The 15,975-nt window shown below is 37.3% G+C and overlaps 1 protein-coding gene across 6 annotated transcripts in view; it reads right to left on the reverse strand.

Annotated features, from left to right (window-relative positions):
* Positions 1–15,975, reverse strand: part of Cdh18 (cadherin 18) — an 845,179-nt gene that overhangs the window by 269,820 nt on the left and 559,384 nt on the right. The window lies entirely within an intron of this gene.

Here is a 15,975-nt window from a genome sequence, read left to right on the forward strand (position 1 = left end):
TCCAGTTATGGAGCATAGTCTCATTGGATACATTTACAAAACATTTCCCCACCTGATGTTCAGGGATCATTGTGGAAGACTCGGTGGAAAGACAGTAAGAGCCAGAGAAACAGAGACTTTATTAGGAGAATGTGTCTCCTAGTAACAAAAGAAGCTATAGTCATAAATTCTCACCAACACAACCACCAAGAACTGAGCCGAACAAGGAAGATACCAATGAACATGCCATACTGGAGCCCAGGGGTGCAGTCCATGGGGCATCAACCCTAGACTAAAGAACTAAAGGGAACTCAGAAAATCTGGGAAAGGAGAGGAGGTCCTTCCCAGGAAAGAGCTATTGCTATTCAGTGAGAAAGGGAAAGTCCTGAAAACATACATAAAAATCATTATGTGGACTTAAGTCATATTTAGTAATATATATGTATATACAAAGTCATATATGTATGTGATAACAATTAACAAAAAATGAAGCCTTGAAATTAAAGGACAAAGGGGATAGCAATAAGGTAGTGTTTGAGGAAACACTGTAGTTAAGTTACAATATCAAAAAATGGACAAAAACACAAAACAACAAGTTAACTATTGCACATATAGCAGTCACTTTTAAAAAATATACTACATTTTCAGTCAGTACCATCTCAAGCATCAATCAGGCAGGTAAAGTGCTTAGGTGTTTAGAAAATAAAATGGAGTAGAAGAGATGAAGCTCACTGGCAAATACATGCAGCTGAAAATCACACCAGGCTTGAGGCACAGGTTGACAGGTCAAGCGTGAGTGGCAATACCAAGTGCCTGACTCTTGGCTTCATACATTGTCTCAGGCACCTTCCATAATGCTCTAAGGTATGGACTCCATGTCCAGGCAAGACAGATCTCCAAGTTGGGGAATGACTTCCATAAAGATTTGATTTTACTACAATAGTTTTTGCAGCTGTATCAAGAAAAGCTTGAAGGAAAAACAGCACTAAAATCATCAGCAGTAAAAAAAAAAAAAAAAAGTATTTGTTCATACAAGAAATATCCAGGATCTCAACTTACATGTTGTTGTAGATAAAGAAAATGTGACTTGTTTACTTGATAAGAAACATGAGACTTTCACATACTTCCTTATTAAATTTCCACCCTGCATATAAGCGTGCACTATTGTGTGGAGTTAAATGAATTGTATTGAGGTGGCATAATGTTATAAATAATTATTTTTTAAAACAACTTAAATCATCACTCATGCCTGATTTTTTATGTATAGTTAAAAAACAACATTATATAGCTAGTGATGAAAATGTTTCAGTCCATCAGTAGTACTTTTTTTATCTATCAGAAACTTTTCTGATAAATTAGAGTTAATGATTATGGCATTTTACTGGAGGTATAAGAATCGTGTAGGAGTGGAATTGGAATTTTCAAATGTCTGACAAATGTGTTATTCAAATTTTACACTATTTTTTTGAGAACAAAGTAAGATACACATTCCACTGACTTTATTTAAAATGGTTCAAATTTTCCTTTAGCTCATAAGAAAAAAAAAAGAGTATTATTCTAGGTCCAGAGTTGTACAGGCACTGGAAAATAGTAAAAACTCACAAAATTTATTGTGATTTTTAAAAAATAATTCCCCAATATTCCTATTTGCATAAGCTAAATTCTTCAAGTCTCAATAATCACACCTACTAAAACTTTTGGCTGAAGTAACTGCCTTCAGTATTCATTCCACTTCACTTAATACCACATTATTTTGGTGATACATTTTTAATTTCACACAAATTTTTGTCAACTCATGAATTTAGAGAAAGAGATTTTAGTAACTCTTCTTTGAAGCCAATGTGACAAATATATAGAAGGTGTTATTATCCTAATGTTTTCTCACCATTTGGTGTGATTTTCAAATGAAATTTACATCTTTGCCCTTTATGCTGTGATTTCACAAAGCATAATTCATGAGCACAATGTGAAGAAAGTGACTTTTGAAATGCATTATGAATATATGGAATGAGTGAATTTTTCTTTACAATGTTGATCTTGCGTATCAGTGTAAGATCACATAAGTGCATTTTCAGCTGCATGAGCTGCATGCACGTTATAACATTTTAAGCTCTTATGACAGTTATGAAAAGTGATAAATATGTTGCTGCAATGAGAGAGAAACAACCATAAATATTTCACTTTTGAACGTAACCTCATAGCTCAGCTGCTGTGTCATAGTCGAACAGTGGCTCGACTCATTGAGGCCACCAGCTGTTTCACTCCAGTGGCAAGTATGTGATCGTTTCTCTGTCTCACCCACATTATGTCCTACTTCTCTCTAAGCATAGTTCTGTAGGAGTCATTTTAGGTAGTAATAAAGTATTCTTTCAATAATTATATTTGTTGTTTCCCAAAGAAATACTGGCTTCGTATTTGAAGAACAGAATTTCTGATATGAGTGTGACTATAATAATACCCCCAAAAATGTAATATCTGAAGAATAGACTGCATGAACCAGTGTAAAAGGGGGTCCTTTCCCTTGCGATCTGTGTTCTGCCTGAGTTGTCTGACATTGCTTGCTAAGTTTCATCTCTGGCACTTGGAATAAATCACTTTTTATAAAAGGAGTTAATAATACCAGTAAGATCAGGGGACCTGGCTTGTAAAGTTCATTTTCAAGAATAATATGCAATTTATATTGGTATTTTTTTTCTGAGATTCATATTTCTTGCTTTCACTCCAAATATCATTTCTTGTATATACAACCTTTGACTTGAACTACTTTTTAATTTAAATTTATGAATCTTAGATTTAAAAAAAAAGTCTGGAGAGAATTTCATATTTTTAAAGAATATTTTCTAAACCACCAAGGTATAACCCAGACTGTTTTTGAATTCAGACTCCTCTGACTCTGCTTGTTCAGTATATCCTATCAGTGTGTACTTTCACAAATGACAGTTAAAACTAGGATATGCCACTGAACAGATATTTCTAAAAAGAAGAAATACAAATGAATAAGAAACATTTTTAGAACTGTTTAGCATCTTTAGCTATTAGGAAATAAAAATGAAAAGCAACACCCCCCAATCTGAACTTCTAAAATTAAGAAAACAAATGACAATAGTTTGTTAATGATGTTGAGAAAAGGGCCCATGCTCTGTCGCTGAGGTGAAAATTGATGCAACTATTGTGGAAATCATTGTGGAGCTTTCACAAAAAGTTCTATTTAGATATATCATGTGACCTAGTGCACCACTCCATTTCCCACTACAGAGATATACGCTGTTTCATGATTATCTTATCTACTTACAATGGCTGTGCATGGTTAATAGTCTCTATTAGCTGATGAGTGAGAAATGAAAATGTGGGACCCATATACAATGCAATTTTATTTAGCTGAAACAAAAACTGAAATTATGAAATTTGTAAGTAAATATATAGAAGTAGAGAAAAGTATACTGTATGAGGTAACCCAGATTCTGGAATGCGGATGTCAAATGTTCCAACTCACATATGGATCTTAAGACTGAAACTTTAGATTGTGTGTTTAACTTAGAATGCATGATGAAAAAAGCCAGGAAACAAGGAAGAGGCTGATGTGGCGGGGTGGGGGTGGGGGGTGGGGATGGGACTTGAGAGGGGTGGAATCATAGACAACAAAAGATACAAAGAGGTAAAGTCGTGATAATGAAAAGGGAGATTTAAAAGGGGAGAGAAATGGAATGAGATTGTAGGGCACAGGAGGTATAGAATGAGAAGTAACTAATACCATGGATGTTTGAAAAAAAAAAGAAAAAGAAAATTTACCATATAATATGTAAAGAGGGCAATTGGAGTTACCCAACAGAGAAGATAATAATGCTCCTCCCAGAAGCCATAGACTGTCAAGTAAAAAACCTGGTACCAGGTATGGGATACATCCACTGAGTTGTTGGCCAGGGACATTCCAGAAACTCTAATACTAAAGATTATAAAATCTTCATAACAGAAAATAGAGAAATCAAGTTGGTACCAACTGAGAAATTTCTTCCCTCCCTTCTATATTTCATAGTCCTAGAAGGTGCTACCAGATTGCTGAGGGTGAAACTGCTGGAGACATTATACATCACAACAATGATTTGTTTGGAAAGATACAATCATATGTGTATATAGAACATAAATATGATGAGGGCAATTAACTTCTTTCTGATTGAATCTAAGGAATGTTCCACAGGAGGAAACACATGCCCAGTACTGTAGATCTATCAGTAAAGCCATAGCTCATGAACTCACATGCCACAGAGGTAGAACCTCTTTGCCAAATGGATACAACATCAAACTACCTTCTCATTCTCATCAAAAGTTTATTTGTACAGTGGACTATAGTTAACACAGACATTTGCAAATGGTTAATGCAAGAGAGAGTAAGTGGTTATGCATTACTTAGCCTTAAATGAGGCATTTATATTACATGCCCTCCCTGAAAAGTTTGGGCTTATGGAATATTGATGGAAAAGACCAGGAAGGGAAGATTATAATAGTTATATGCTAGGGAGGACGTAGCAAAGTGAAGTCTTCTGAACAGAATCAAACTATGGTAAACTTGCAGCAGCTCAAGTTAACAGCAAAAACGTGAACTATGTACAGCCATGCTACATTCCACCATGAAGAGTGAGGCCAAGACCCCAACCTTAGCTGATGAGTCATAGGCAGTTGATGTCTGCTGGAGGAGTGAGAGTCAATTTTTGTTAAGATATGACCCCTGCTTAATAGATGTTACCCTGGTGAGGAGGTCCATATCCCTGTGTATGAGCAGCATAAGCTGGACTCAGTGGGGGAGAGAGAGAGAGAGAGAGAGAGAGAGAGAGAGAGAGAGAGAGAGAGAGAGAGAGAGAGAGAGAGAGAACAAAAAGTTGGGAAGGAAGTTGGGTGAATCCGGAAGAGTTAAAAGTGTGGAGTACCTATGACCAAAATGTGTTATAAGTACATTATAAATTCTCAAACAATTAATAAACAGTATAACACTTTTCTTCCTAACAGCTTGATCATTTTTTCCCCTGAACGATCCTTCCACTATCTGTATAAATGGCAGGACACATGGTATGGCACATGTTCATGAAACAAAGTCACCATGAAATTTAAAAGCTTGCATTGTGTATCTTTGGTAGGAACTTACTCATCTTATGTAAAGCAATTGTACCTTAAATGTATATTCTAGATAATGACTACATTGGATGTCATTTATTTAGGAATTACTTTTATTTTATGATATATGAAGACATCTTGTATGAATAAAACAACAGGAGCATGGTGCTCAATACACAGAGTTGTACTTAGAAAAAATACCCCACAGGAAAAGTTTCAACGTATTTACTAATTGTATATATGTAAATGTGCATATACTCTGAGCAAGTACAATTTATAATAAACAAAGGTCTCAAACTCTTGAGGAAATAAGACTACTTTGGAATACTTAAATTGAATGTAAATGTAAACATCAGACCTAGCCTGGAATGGACACTTGACGCAAAGTTCTGCTATTCTGCCTGTCTGATGAACAGGCTTCCTTTTTGAGAATGACTCCTTTTGAATAGAGAACAACCTTACTCTTTCCTTGACAGGTTCTTAAAAACCCTGAGACTGTCAGGAATATTAAATAAGAAATGGTTGTATTTGATTATGTTAATTGCAATAATTAACTAGTAAAATTACAGATCTTGAATAAAAGATCATTATCGTTTCCTTAGTTTTGATTGAATAATACATATGCTATATTATAATCTACCAGACTACGACATATGGTACATATATGATTTTAGGTAATTTATCTTTCTTCACAAAGCCCAAGGTTTTTCACTGGCCTGGAATACATAGGAAGATTTTCCTCTACTGGCTAGATGTATCTTCAGATACTTATCTGTGCCTGGAACTGCAGCTTCCACTGTATCTTGGATCCACTCATTACTATTTGTGTACAATTCTTATTTCAAGTCTGTTTCTTCAGTCTGTGATGATATCTGCTTCTTAGTGTTTAAATATGCATTCATTCCTAAGTACCCGTTTTAACTCTTTTCTCTATAATTTTGTAGAGGCTTTTATATTGCAGTGTACATTTTGTGAATTGAAATATTAAATTCACCCCTCCATATGCCAATTGGTATAAATAGTTTTTGCTTAATGTCCAAATGCAAATTTGTGCACACCACATAGAACCATTGAGAGCTTTACTCAAACCTTTTTCTCTGGCTCAGAGTATCTTACCTTCTCCCATAATTATAACAACTGTCCCAGGTCAAATTGTTTGCTTACAACAAGGGTAAAATATCGTTCTCCTGCTACAGACAGTGATACATGCATGGAATCACAGTATTGGAAAGACTAAAGCAGGATGATAAGTATAGTACAGGCTAGCCTGGATCTCACAGTGCAGCCCAAGCATGGTTCATACCATTATCATCCTGCTTTGGGCTGCACTGTGAGATCCAGGCTAGCCTGTACTATACAAAAGACTTTATGTGAAAACTAACAAATGAAAAGTAAAAATTTGTAGTATGAATCTTAGAGGGTCTTATTAATAAAAACAAACCCAGAGCCAGGTATTGGGGTGAACGCTGAAAGATCAGAGAAACGAAACCAGCCACAGCTAACATCACCTTGCCAATTCCTCAGCAGATCCTGTTAGCTCAAATTGGAAGCCTCTATGTCCTCATCTGAATGGATTTCAACTGAACAGCTCTTAGCTGTTACCAGCTCTAGTTCCTAGTCCTCACGCCTTATATACCTTTCTGCTTCCTGCCATCCCTTCCTGGGATTAAAGGCGTGTATCACCATGCTTGGCTGTTTCCAGTGTGGCTTTGAACTCACAGAGATCTAGAAGAATCTCTTCCTTCATAATTCTAGGATCAAAGGTGTGTGTGTCACCATTTTCTGGCCTCTATGTTTATCTAGTGGTTATTCTGTCCTCTGACCCCAGATAAGTTTATTAGGATGCACAATATATTGGGAGATACAATGTATCACCACAAAAGTTTATTATAATTTCTGTACCTATCACTTGAAAATCTAGATATCAAAGTTCCTTGTTATAGGCTTTGTCTCTAAAATTCTATAATCTTGATCTGATTTTAAGAGAGAAGTCTACTGTGTGATCACTATTTTGTTTTACCAAAAGAGCTAACAAAGGCAATTTAAGGAAGTAAGGGAGTATTTTGGCTCACACTTTGGGGATATAGTCCTTATTGGGGAAGTCAGGAGATTTGTGAAGCTTATCCCATTGTCACAAAGCAGAAAGTGACCCATGATAATACTGAGCTCACTTTATCTCCTTAATTTATTGTAGAACCCCAAACCATGAACAGTGTCATGCAAGATTAAGGTGGATCTTTCTAACTCAAATGACATCATCTGTAAAATCTGAATTAGAAACTTCTAGAACCTTATCCCTTTGTAAATTCTAGATCTTTCAAATGGACAATATTGACCATCGCACCTTTGCATCAGCATTGTATTAGTCTTTTCATATTTAATGTATTTTCCATTCCCAAACTTACTGGTTGAGTTATTTCATCATTATAGCTAGTACATAAACATTTGTAGAATGAGGGAGAAAATAACTTGAAAGTGAATAAATTAATCCTGGTTCTGGCAGCACTTACGTTGTTCAGATACTTAGCTTAAGTTTGTGACATTTAAAACGGTACTGTAGAATCAAAGTAATTTAAAACATGTGTTGATTCAGTTAAGACACCCTGCCTCTGACTTAAAGTTGTGTTATAATCAAGTTTCAAGTTCCCAGACAATAAAACTCCATTATACTAATAAAATCTTGCTTTTACTAAGTTTTTTCATGTGTAGAGAAAATCAAGCAATCCAAAGATCAAGACAAAAGTCAATCTTGTATTTATGTTGTCTTTGTCGCTAAACCTCAGATTATCTGCACCGGGGTTGGTTTTGGAGTCTTCATGGCAAGTGTTCCACACTGTAGCAGACACATCTCAGAAGGTACCCTGGCATTTGTTATGTGCCTATGGAGCAACATGACCAGGACGTGAAGCTTCTAAGGACATGCTGCTTTTGGAAGATATGGCAAAGCCAAGAAATTCCTCCCTAATGTAAGCTGCTCAATCCCAAAGATGGACAGAAGTGGGGGTAAGGATGTTTCTGGGAGTAGCCCTGTCACTGTCTTAGGATGCTTCATTCCTTGGACCGTTTAAAGTTACTCTGAGAAGCACTTGCAAAGGGGCGGTAAGTGCTAGCGATGACGGCTGGGGCACCATCCTGAAGACAGTGAATGTTTGAAGAACAATGCTTCTGTGCATGTTTCTCTCTCAAATAATTTGAACAAAGTAGGCAAAATCGACTTTGAATGCATTTCTGAAGCATGTGAATAGAATTTACACTAAGTGAGTATTTTAAGCACAGGCTAATTTATTCTAAGCTTTAACTGAGGCTTCCAATGACAGGTCAGTTTTATATTGTTTAATTACTTAAACAACATCAAATAATACTACACAATGTAACTATTGGACATCTAATACCACAGTAATTTAATGTATCTCTTCTCTTTTCATTAGAATTATAAACGTGAGATGTACATGTAACATAAAGTTTGAAAAAGTTAAATGACATACTTGAAAGATATAAGAAACTTTAAAAAAAAATCACTTCATTTGGATTTCAGAGGTTTCCAGTGTAGATGTGAATTTCACATACTGTTAAAACCATGTGATTAATTCTTTCTTCATCATTCAGCATTGGTTCATTGAACATTCACAATGCTGCAGTCACTTCTCTAAAACCAGAGATTACTACTAATTAAGTACATGTTGGATATCCTTGGTACTGCTAGGATTAGTTAATAAACATATGCAGATATTTGGTATTACAATGCATACCATGGGAAGGAAATAAACAAGCAAGAAACTACACACACACATTTTAATCAGGAATGAATTTAGGGCTCAACAAAATTAGTTGTCAAAAAGAAATTCTTTGTCTTAGTGATTAATGATGCTGGGCATGACTTCAGGTACCATTCAAACATTGGCATTTTGTTTTCTGCTGCAAAATGTCTAAGTACATTGTCTATTTTAATCTCTCTTTTTTGTTGTTTTGCTCATGAGTTCTAGGGATGTCATGTACTTTAGATAATAACCTAATAACATTAAGGATTAAAAATATTTCTTCTATCCTGTATAAGATTCTATCCTTATTTCTTTAAATAAACTCCTTGTCCTCTTAATCTCTTTTCCTTGTGGGGTCAAATAATGGACATATTGGTTTGTTCAATTGTGCCCATGAATTCCTTAGACTTTTTTTCTCTGCAGCAGAGACAATATCTAATGAATTGTCTTTATATCCCTTGGTTCTTTTTAGCTTGACAAAACCTGCTGGAGAACTCTTACTGTAAATTATTTCCAGTTCAATGATTGCACTGCTCATTTCCAAGATTCATGAACTTAAAAAAAATCCAGTTCACTGTTGAAACTCTCATATATTTTAGGTATTGTTTTTTCTGAGCTTGTTAGGCATCTTTTCATATACTTTTAATTCATTGAGTGACATTTACATTTTATTTTCAAGGTAGTATGGATTAAATAAACATGAATTTGGTTCATAATGCTTCCGTTTACTTACCCTTTGTCTTTGAGCTATGAGTTATTAACATCTAATGGTTTCAGCGCCTAGGATGTTGAAAGAACATGTTCCATTATGGGTTGTACTTATAATTATGTGAGCTAATTTAAAATAGTATAACTAAGAACTCTTCCTGTTCTATGGTATGAATGCTAGTGAGCAATGTTATAAGGTTTTCAGAAAAGAGCAAACTTCCACAAAACAACAACCAAACATGACAAAACAAGATACAGTAAGACAAGGCAAATGTTCTCATATTGGGGTTGGACAAAGCAACCAAATAGGAGGAAAAGAGTAAGAAAAAGGAAATAGATCTAAGGGAAAGGGGATGTGTGGGGTGGAGGAGCTAGGAGGAGTGAAGGGAGGGGAAATTATAGTCTGAATGTATTGTGTGAGAGAATCTATTTTTAATAAAATACATTAAAAAACGATCCTTCTGAACTGAACTCATATTTTTTTCTTTTTCATTTAATAGTTATTTATTTGTTTACTTTTTGCATTTTCTCACGTGTGTGGGTAGAGGAGCATGTGTACATCTTTGGGTGCCTGTGTCTATGTGAATGTGTAGAGGCAAGAGAGCAAGCCTGAGTGTTCCACAGTAGCTAATTTGGATTTTTAAGCAGTGGTCATTTTGAGGTTTGAAATGCAATTTTCATGAGGATCAGGGTTTACAAATTAGACTAGGCTAGTTGGTCTCTCAGCCCTGGGTTCGCAAACATATACCACCCTAACAGCATTATAAGTGGGTGATTCAGATTGCTTCAGGTACTTATGTTTACATAGTAAGTTTGCTAAATGACCTATCTGGAAGCTACCACATTCTTATCAGATACTAGACTTTAAAAAAATATTTTTGTGTTTTAATTATGTATTTATGTATATGTAGGTATGTGCATGAATGAGTGTAGGTTCCCTCAGAATCCAGAAGAGAGTACTAGATCATTGGAATTATACTTCCAGGATGTTGGGAGTTGTGTTATGTGGGTTCTGTGATCCAAACTTAGGTCTTCTCCAACTGGAACTGAGCTTAAGTAGCTGAACCATCTCTGTAGCCCACCCTATTTTAACCTATATACATATTTTAAAGATTGCATATGCACTTCTGTTATCATGTGGTCTATTCTATCATAAATTTTAAAAAATGTGTAATGATAATCAACTGCAAATAGTGTGCAAGGGAGATGTGATTTTTCTCAAATTATTATCTCTCCTCCAGCTTAGAGAAGTCAGCCATGCATACTTAAAAAATAATTTAAAGGAGATAAGACTCTTACACATTATAAATGGGTCAAAATTTCCTGTCTCTCAAAACTAATTTAAATGCAAAAACAATCTATGCATAGGTGTCAAGTGGTAGGGATTATTTGACTGTGTGGATTGGGGGTAGAGAATACACAGAAAGGCTGCAGAATATCGCCATCTCTTTGATGCAGTCACTCAGGCCTATTAAAGGAAATTAACCAAATGTTTTCATGGAGTTACTAAATTTCGAGTTACTACTGCTACAATATCCATTAAGTACCTCATTTTTTAGAAGAAACACTGAAAGTCCAAGATTTTTGCTATTACTATCTGAAAACTCATTGAGATTTTATTTGCAATTTGGTGTGCACGTCTCCAGCTTCTGCATTACCCCATTTATATAGCTTTATAGCTTATAGCAATTAGGAAATCAAGCGGGGGGAAACGCTGCATAACACAATCATTCAGAAGATGGAATATAAGGAAGGGACTCCTGGTTGTATTAACATCCCTATGGATATTACAGTTAAATTCTCTTACCTACTGAATTATTATTTTTTGACTCTTGAAGAAAAAAAATGCACCATAGAGATGAAACTGCAACAGAATTGTGTACTATCCTCTAAAGTGTTATTAGATACATTGCAGATAGGATTTCCTGGGGAATTCACAGCATTTTAAATATAATTGCTGCACTGGAGTCTTACAAAATAAAGGCTTTTCAGTTGATGTCTTTGTGGGGAATATTTAAGAGCTGTTTATAAAACTACAAAATTACCCTCAGAATTAAAATTACAATCTATATATATATTAATTGCTATCATGAAAATATTTATTGTTTTTATGATTCTGTTATTTGATCTTACAACTGTTTTGTCTACTAAGTGGGAAAATCAACAAGTAACAACAAATTTAGGTATAAATTGGATAAGAAAAAATTTTTCCTTGGATCTAACTTGTACTTAAAAAAGACAAGGCAGTTTGTCTTGGTTGAGATAAGAAAGTGGGGTGAACTAGCCATGGAAAGCAATTCAGTAAGCATTGTTCCTCCCCCATGGCCTCTACTTTAGTTCATGTCTCCAAGTACCTGCCCTAAGACTTCCTCTGACTTCTCATGGAGGAGCATTGTAAACTGTAAGATGAAGTAAATCCTTTCCTCCAAAGTTGCTTTTGCTCATAGTGTTTATAAGAACAGACACCAAACTAATATTGTGTTCACTGGAAGTATCATAACAAGCACAAGTTTACATGCTAATGTTGATCTGTAGGTAACTGTTTGAAAGAATAATGCCATGTATGTACAGTAGATCTCTAGGACAGGTAATAGTATGATCTCTGAGCTACACCATTAAAAGAAATTAACATGTTTCAGAATAATGTAAAAACTGTTTTTGTTGTGGTGTTTTGTTACAGCAACAGAAAGGCAACTAATACAAGTATATTTGATAGAAGTTTGTCTTCCCCCTGCACAGTTTATTGTAAATTATTCATGTCATTTTTGCATATTTGTTTTGACTATTTCTTAAAAGCTAACAAAAAGAGGGAAATCATGCCTGGTACAGGAAACCTATCCAACTACACACAGCTAGTGAAGCCATAAACCTCAGAGAACTTACCTCCACCACTTTACTAAACCAGCATAAGTACAATCTAAATATTTCTCCTTTACTACACAGAAGTGAAGTCCTTATTCATCATCAAGGGACAATTACTATGCAACAGATGGGGACTATAAGAGGTCAAAACCACTCAAAATGAATAGCTGTGGAGCTCAGTCCCAGCGAATATACCTAAAAATCAACTCCTGTACCTAAGGCTCAGTGGACATAGGAGGAGGAGGGGGTAAGAGTTGTAGGATCAGGAAGTTTGCTGTGAGATTGTATCACCTAACAATTTCAGGAGTTATATCCATAAAGTCTCATCAGCATGACTGACTGTCTAAACATGACCTGGACAAGGTCAACAGCAAGAGTTGTGCATAGTGGACAGGGGAAGTATCATGAGGCCTCAACCACACACAGAGAACTAGAGCTATATAAGGAATTCTCAAATTAGAATGATTAGTCTTCCTCAGAGAAGGACAGGCCAACTGGTTATCCAATACTAAACAGAAAGACCTCAAAAAATATTATACAGTCTGAGGAGGAGATATTTTGAAATAGATATTTATATGCATATATGAATATAACAATTAGTGAAACAAGAAACCTTGAATTCAAAGAGAGCAAGATGTTGGCAAACTGGCTTCTTGGCCCCTTAACGGCCTCTGAGCTCCCTGTGTGAGGGCAGTGGAGGGTGCAGATGTTCCAAAGGGGCCCAGGGTGCAGAGAGGCTCAGCCAGGAACTTGTGTGCCTTGCCCCCTTGCAGAGAAGGGCTATGTGAGGAACCTTTCCTTGTGCTGTCTGCAGGGTCTGCGTAGGTCCCAGTTTTTATTTCTGAGATGTCTCTTCACTGGACCATAAGAGCCTTGGGAGAAGCAAACCTCTTCCTAGACCCTTCCCTTTTCCTTCAAAAATATTTCCATGAAGGGTAGGGACAGTGGTGGTCAGGGCAGAGGTAAGAGGGAAAGCATGGTAGTAGGGAAAGCATGGTGGTAGGAAAAGCATGGGAGACTCACAGACTGGTGTTAAAGTCCCAAGTTCCACACTGCCTCTTTGCCTTTGGTCTTGACCCTGACTTACACAGCTATCATTTCATCGAAACCTCAGAACTGCCTTGAAACAGTGGAATTACCACCATGGCCCTGACATTGAAGCTGAGAAAACAAGCAAAGGATGGCATGAATGAGTTTGACAAGGCTCTGCATCCCACCTCTGGCTCCTAGTGTGGATCTGACATTGGCTAGATGTGCAGCTGCTCTGGAACCCATACTCACAGTTAGCCCACAGTGCCTGTGGACTCGGATGGTGACTCTCTGCAAGAGTAAATACACTATTAAGCAGAAGCTGCTGGGCTGGGGGTGAAGGACAGCTGAGTCACTCCAGGACAACTTGGACTGGGTGGGTACTCATGCCAGGACATACCTCTAAGGGTTCCACCTGCATCCTCTAGCTCCTCTCCTCTGGCTTTAACCTATTGAGAGGGAGGAACAAGCCTACTTTGGGGTCTTGTGTGTCCTTCAGGGTACTGTAATCCCAATCCCGTGGCTTCTGCACCCATTTCCATCCCCTACCCCAAACAGGTTGTCTTGCAGAATGTGAACCCCCTGCCATCCTTACCAGGAAATCCAGACTGGACAGGGTGACCCTTCAGGAGCCCTCAGCAGTTTCACGAGGGAGACGATATGTTATGGGGAAGGAGAGGAGATGTGATGGAGATGGAGAGAGGCGGCAGCCTGGGACACTGAGGAGACAGAGTCCATAGAGCAAAAGGTGAGGGTGAGGGAAGAGCTTGTGAGGACCCCATACCCAAGTTCTGAGCCCACAAAGAATGGGCTTCAGTAGAGACTGAATTGTATTTCCCTCATGCAGCAGGGAGGCACAGGAGACTCAGGCTGGCAGGCAGGAAGGAGAACCTGGAGAGCCAGCTCTGACCCTTGTAAAACCTGACAATGGTAGTGATGGGAAGGGCCTGGTTTCAAGAGGGGAAGACAGGACAGTAGGGCTGGAGTACTGCTTGAGTCCCCTTATTCTGTCCTCTTGTCCCTTCAGGTGGCTCCTGCCGGCTGGTTCCAACAGAATGCTAAAACTTACCACCCAGTGCCAAAGCTGCAGACCGTCACCTCTCTGCCTCCAAGATAGAAATATATGCTGTTCACTCATCCCGCCCTTCCACCCATCAAAGGCAAAGTATTTTGTGTTTGGAAACGAAACGGTCTGTTTGCATTTCTGCTTCCTGGGGTAGGCAGAGCTTACAGAGGTCCATCCAGATGTGAGCTTGAGCAACCAGGCCCTGAGCCTGAGGACTGAGCCCCCTGAACTGGAGGCCACAGATCCCATGAGCCTGAGAGCCCACCCTATCATGACAGAGAAAGCAGGGCAGCTCCTAGGACCTGAGATCCTAACCTATGGGCTGAATTTGCTTCTCTCAGCAGCATGAGGGAGGCAGAATCCTGGACTCCTGCCTTCATGGTCAGGAACAGAGATAGCTGCAGATATCACTTGTCACAAGAGCAGGGATGAGCCTGCTTGGGTGCTTGGGTACTTGGGTGCTGGGTTGTAGGGAAGCAGGAGCCCGAATAGGCTCCCCAGAGTTATGTCTCTGCAGGCCAACCTGAGTTGACAGATTTGTTGAATTTAATCATCCGATATTTTTGGAGCAATTCCAAGTGGCAGGGACTCTCCTAGGTGTGGGGTGCATGGTAGGAACCAGAATCTGCCCCTTTTTTGGAGATTTTGCTTGATGGGGGCAGGGAGTGAAAAAGAACTATTTCTTTAAAAAAAATAAAAAAAGATAGAGAGCAAAATGAGTTATATGGGATGTTTTCGAGTGAGGAATAAAAAGGGAGAAATGATTCAATCATATTATAGCCTCAAAAATAAAAGAAATATGAAAATAGTAAATGAAAAGTGTTTACTAAAAGAAAAAATTTAGCAACTTTTCAATAAAAAAAGACTGTTTGGCACCTTCTCATCTTCCTGCTCATTCATGTAGATGTTTAAATAATTCTAAACAAATGACAAAAAATGGAGCATCTGGTGCTTGAGGTAGCGTGCATCTTCCAGCTGTGCGTGATCCTCAAAACACAATATGTTTTTCAGTAGTAATGGTTTAATAATTACAGTCCTTAGTTAAAACAGATAAAACTGCATGTTGATTTAATACTACTAAAACAAATAAGATCTCATCATCCCTTATGTAGATTAAGAAGGTACTGCATTTGAAGAGTTTTGCTTGGAAAAAAGATAAACATCTCTTTTGAACTGATAATACAATTTTGATACTTTCAAGCTGGTTTTTAGGGAAAAAAGAATGTATTGTGTAATGGCAGAACAAGAAATATTATGTTCTTTATAGAGAGAAATTGTATTTATTTAAAGTCAAGTGTATATTGGTAGCAAGTCTTTTCTCAATATCAGTTGAAGCCTCCCTTTTATCTTCATGAGAATTTAAAATTAAATTATGATATTTTGTGGAAGAAAAGGCAATAAAGCACAATTTTCATTGGTGTGTATGCTTTTGAGCTCTGCTACTTAATGTCATGTGCTATAACCCAG

The sequence above is a fragment of the Peromyscus californicus genome, unplaced genomic scaffold (assembly GCF_007827085.1).
Source record: "Peromyscus californicus insignis strain IS unplaced genomic scaffold, ASM782708v3 Scaffold_18__1_contigs__length_77618521, whole genome shotgun sequence".
Taxonomy (NCBI): domain Eukaryota; kingdom Metazoa; phylum Chordata; class Mammalia; order Rodentia; family Cricetidae; genus Peromyscus; species Peromyscus californicus.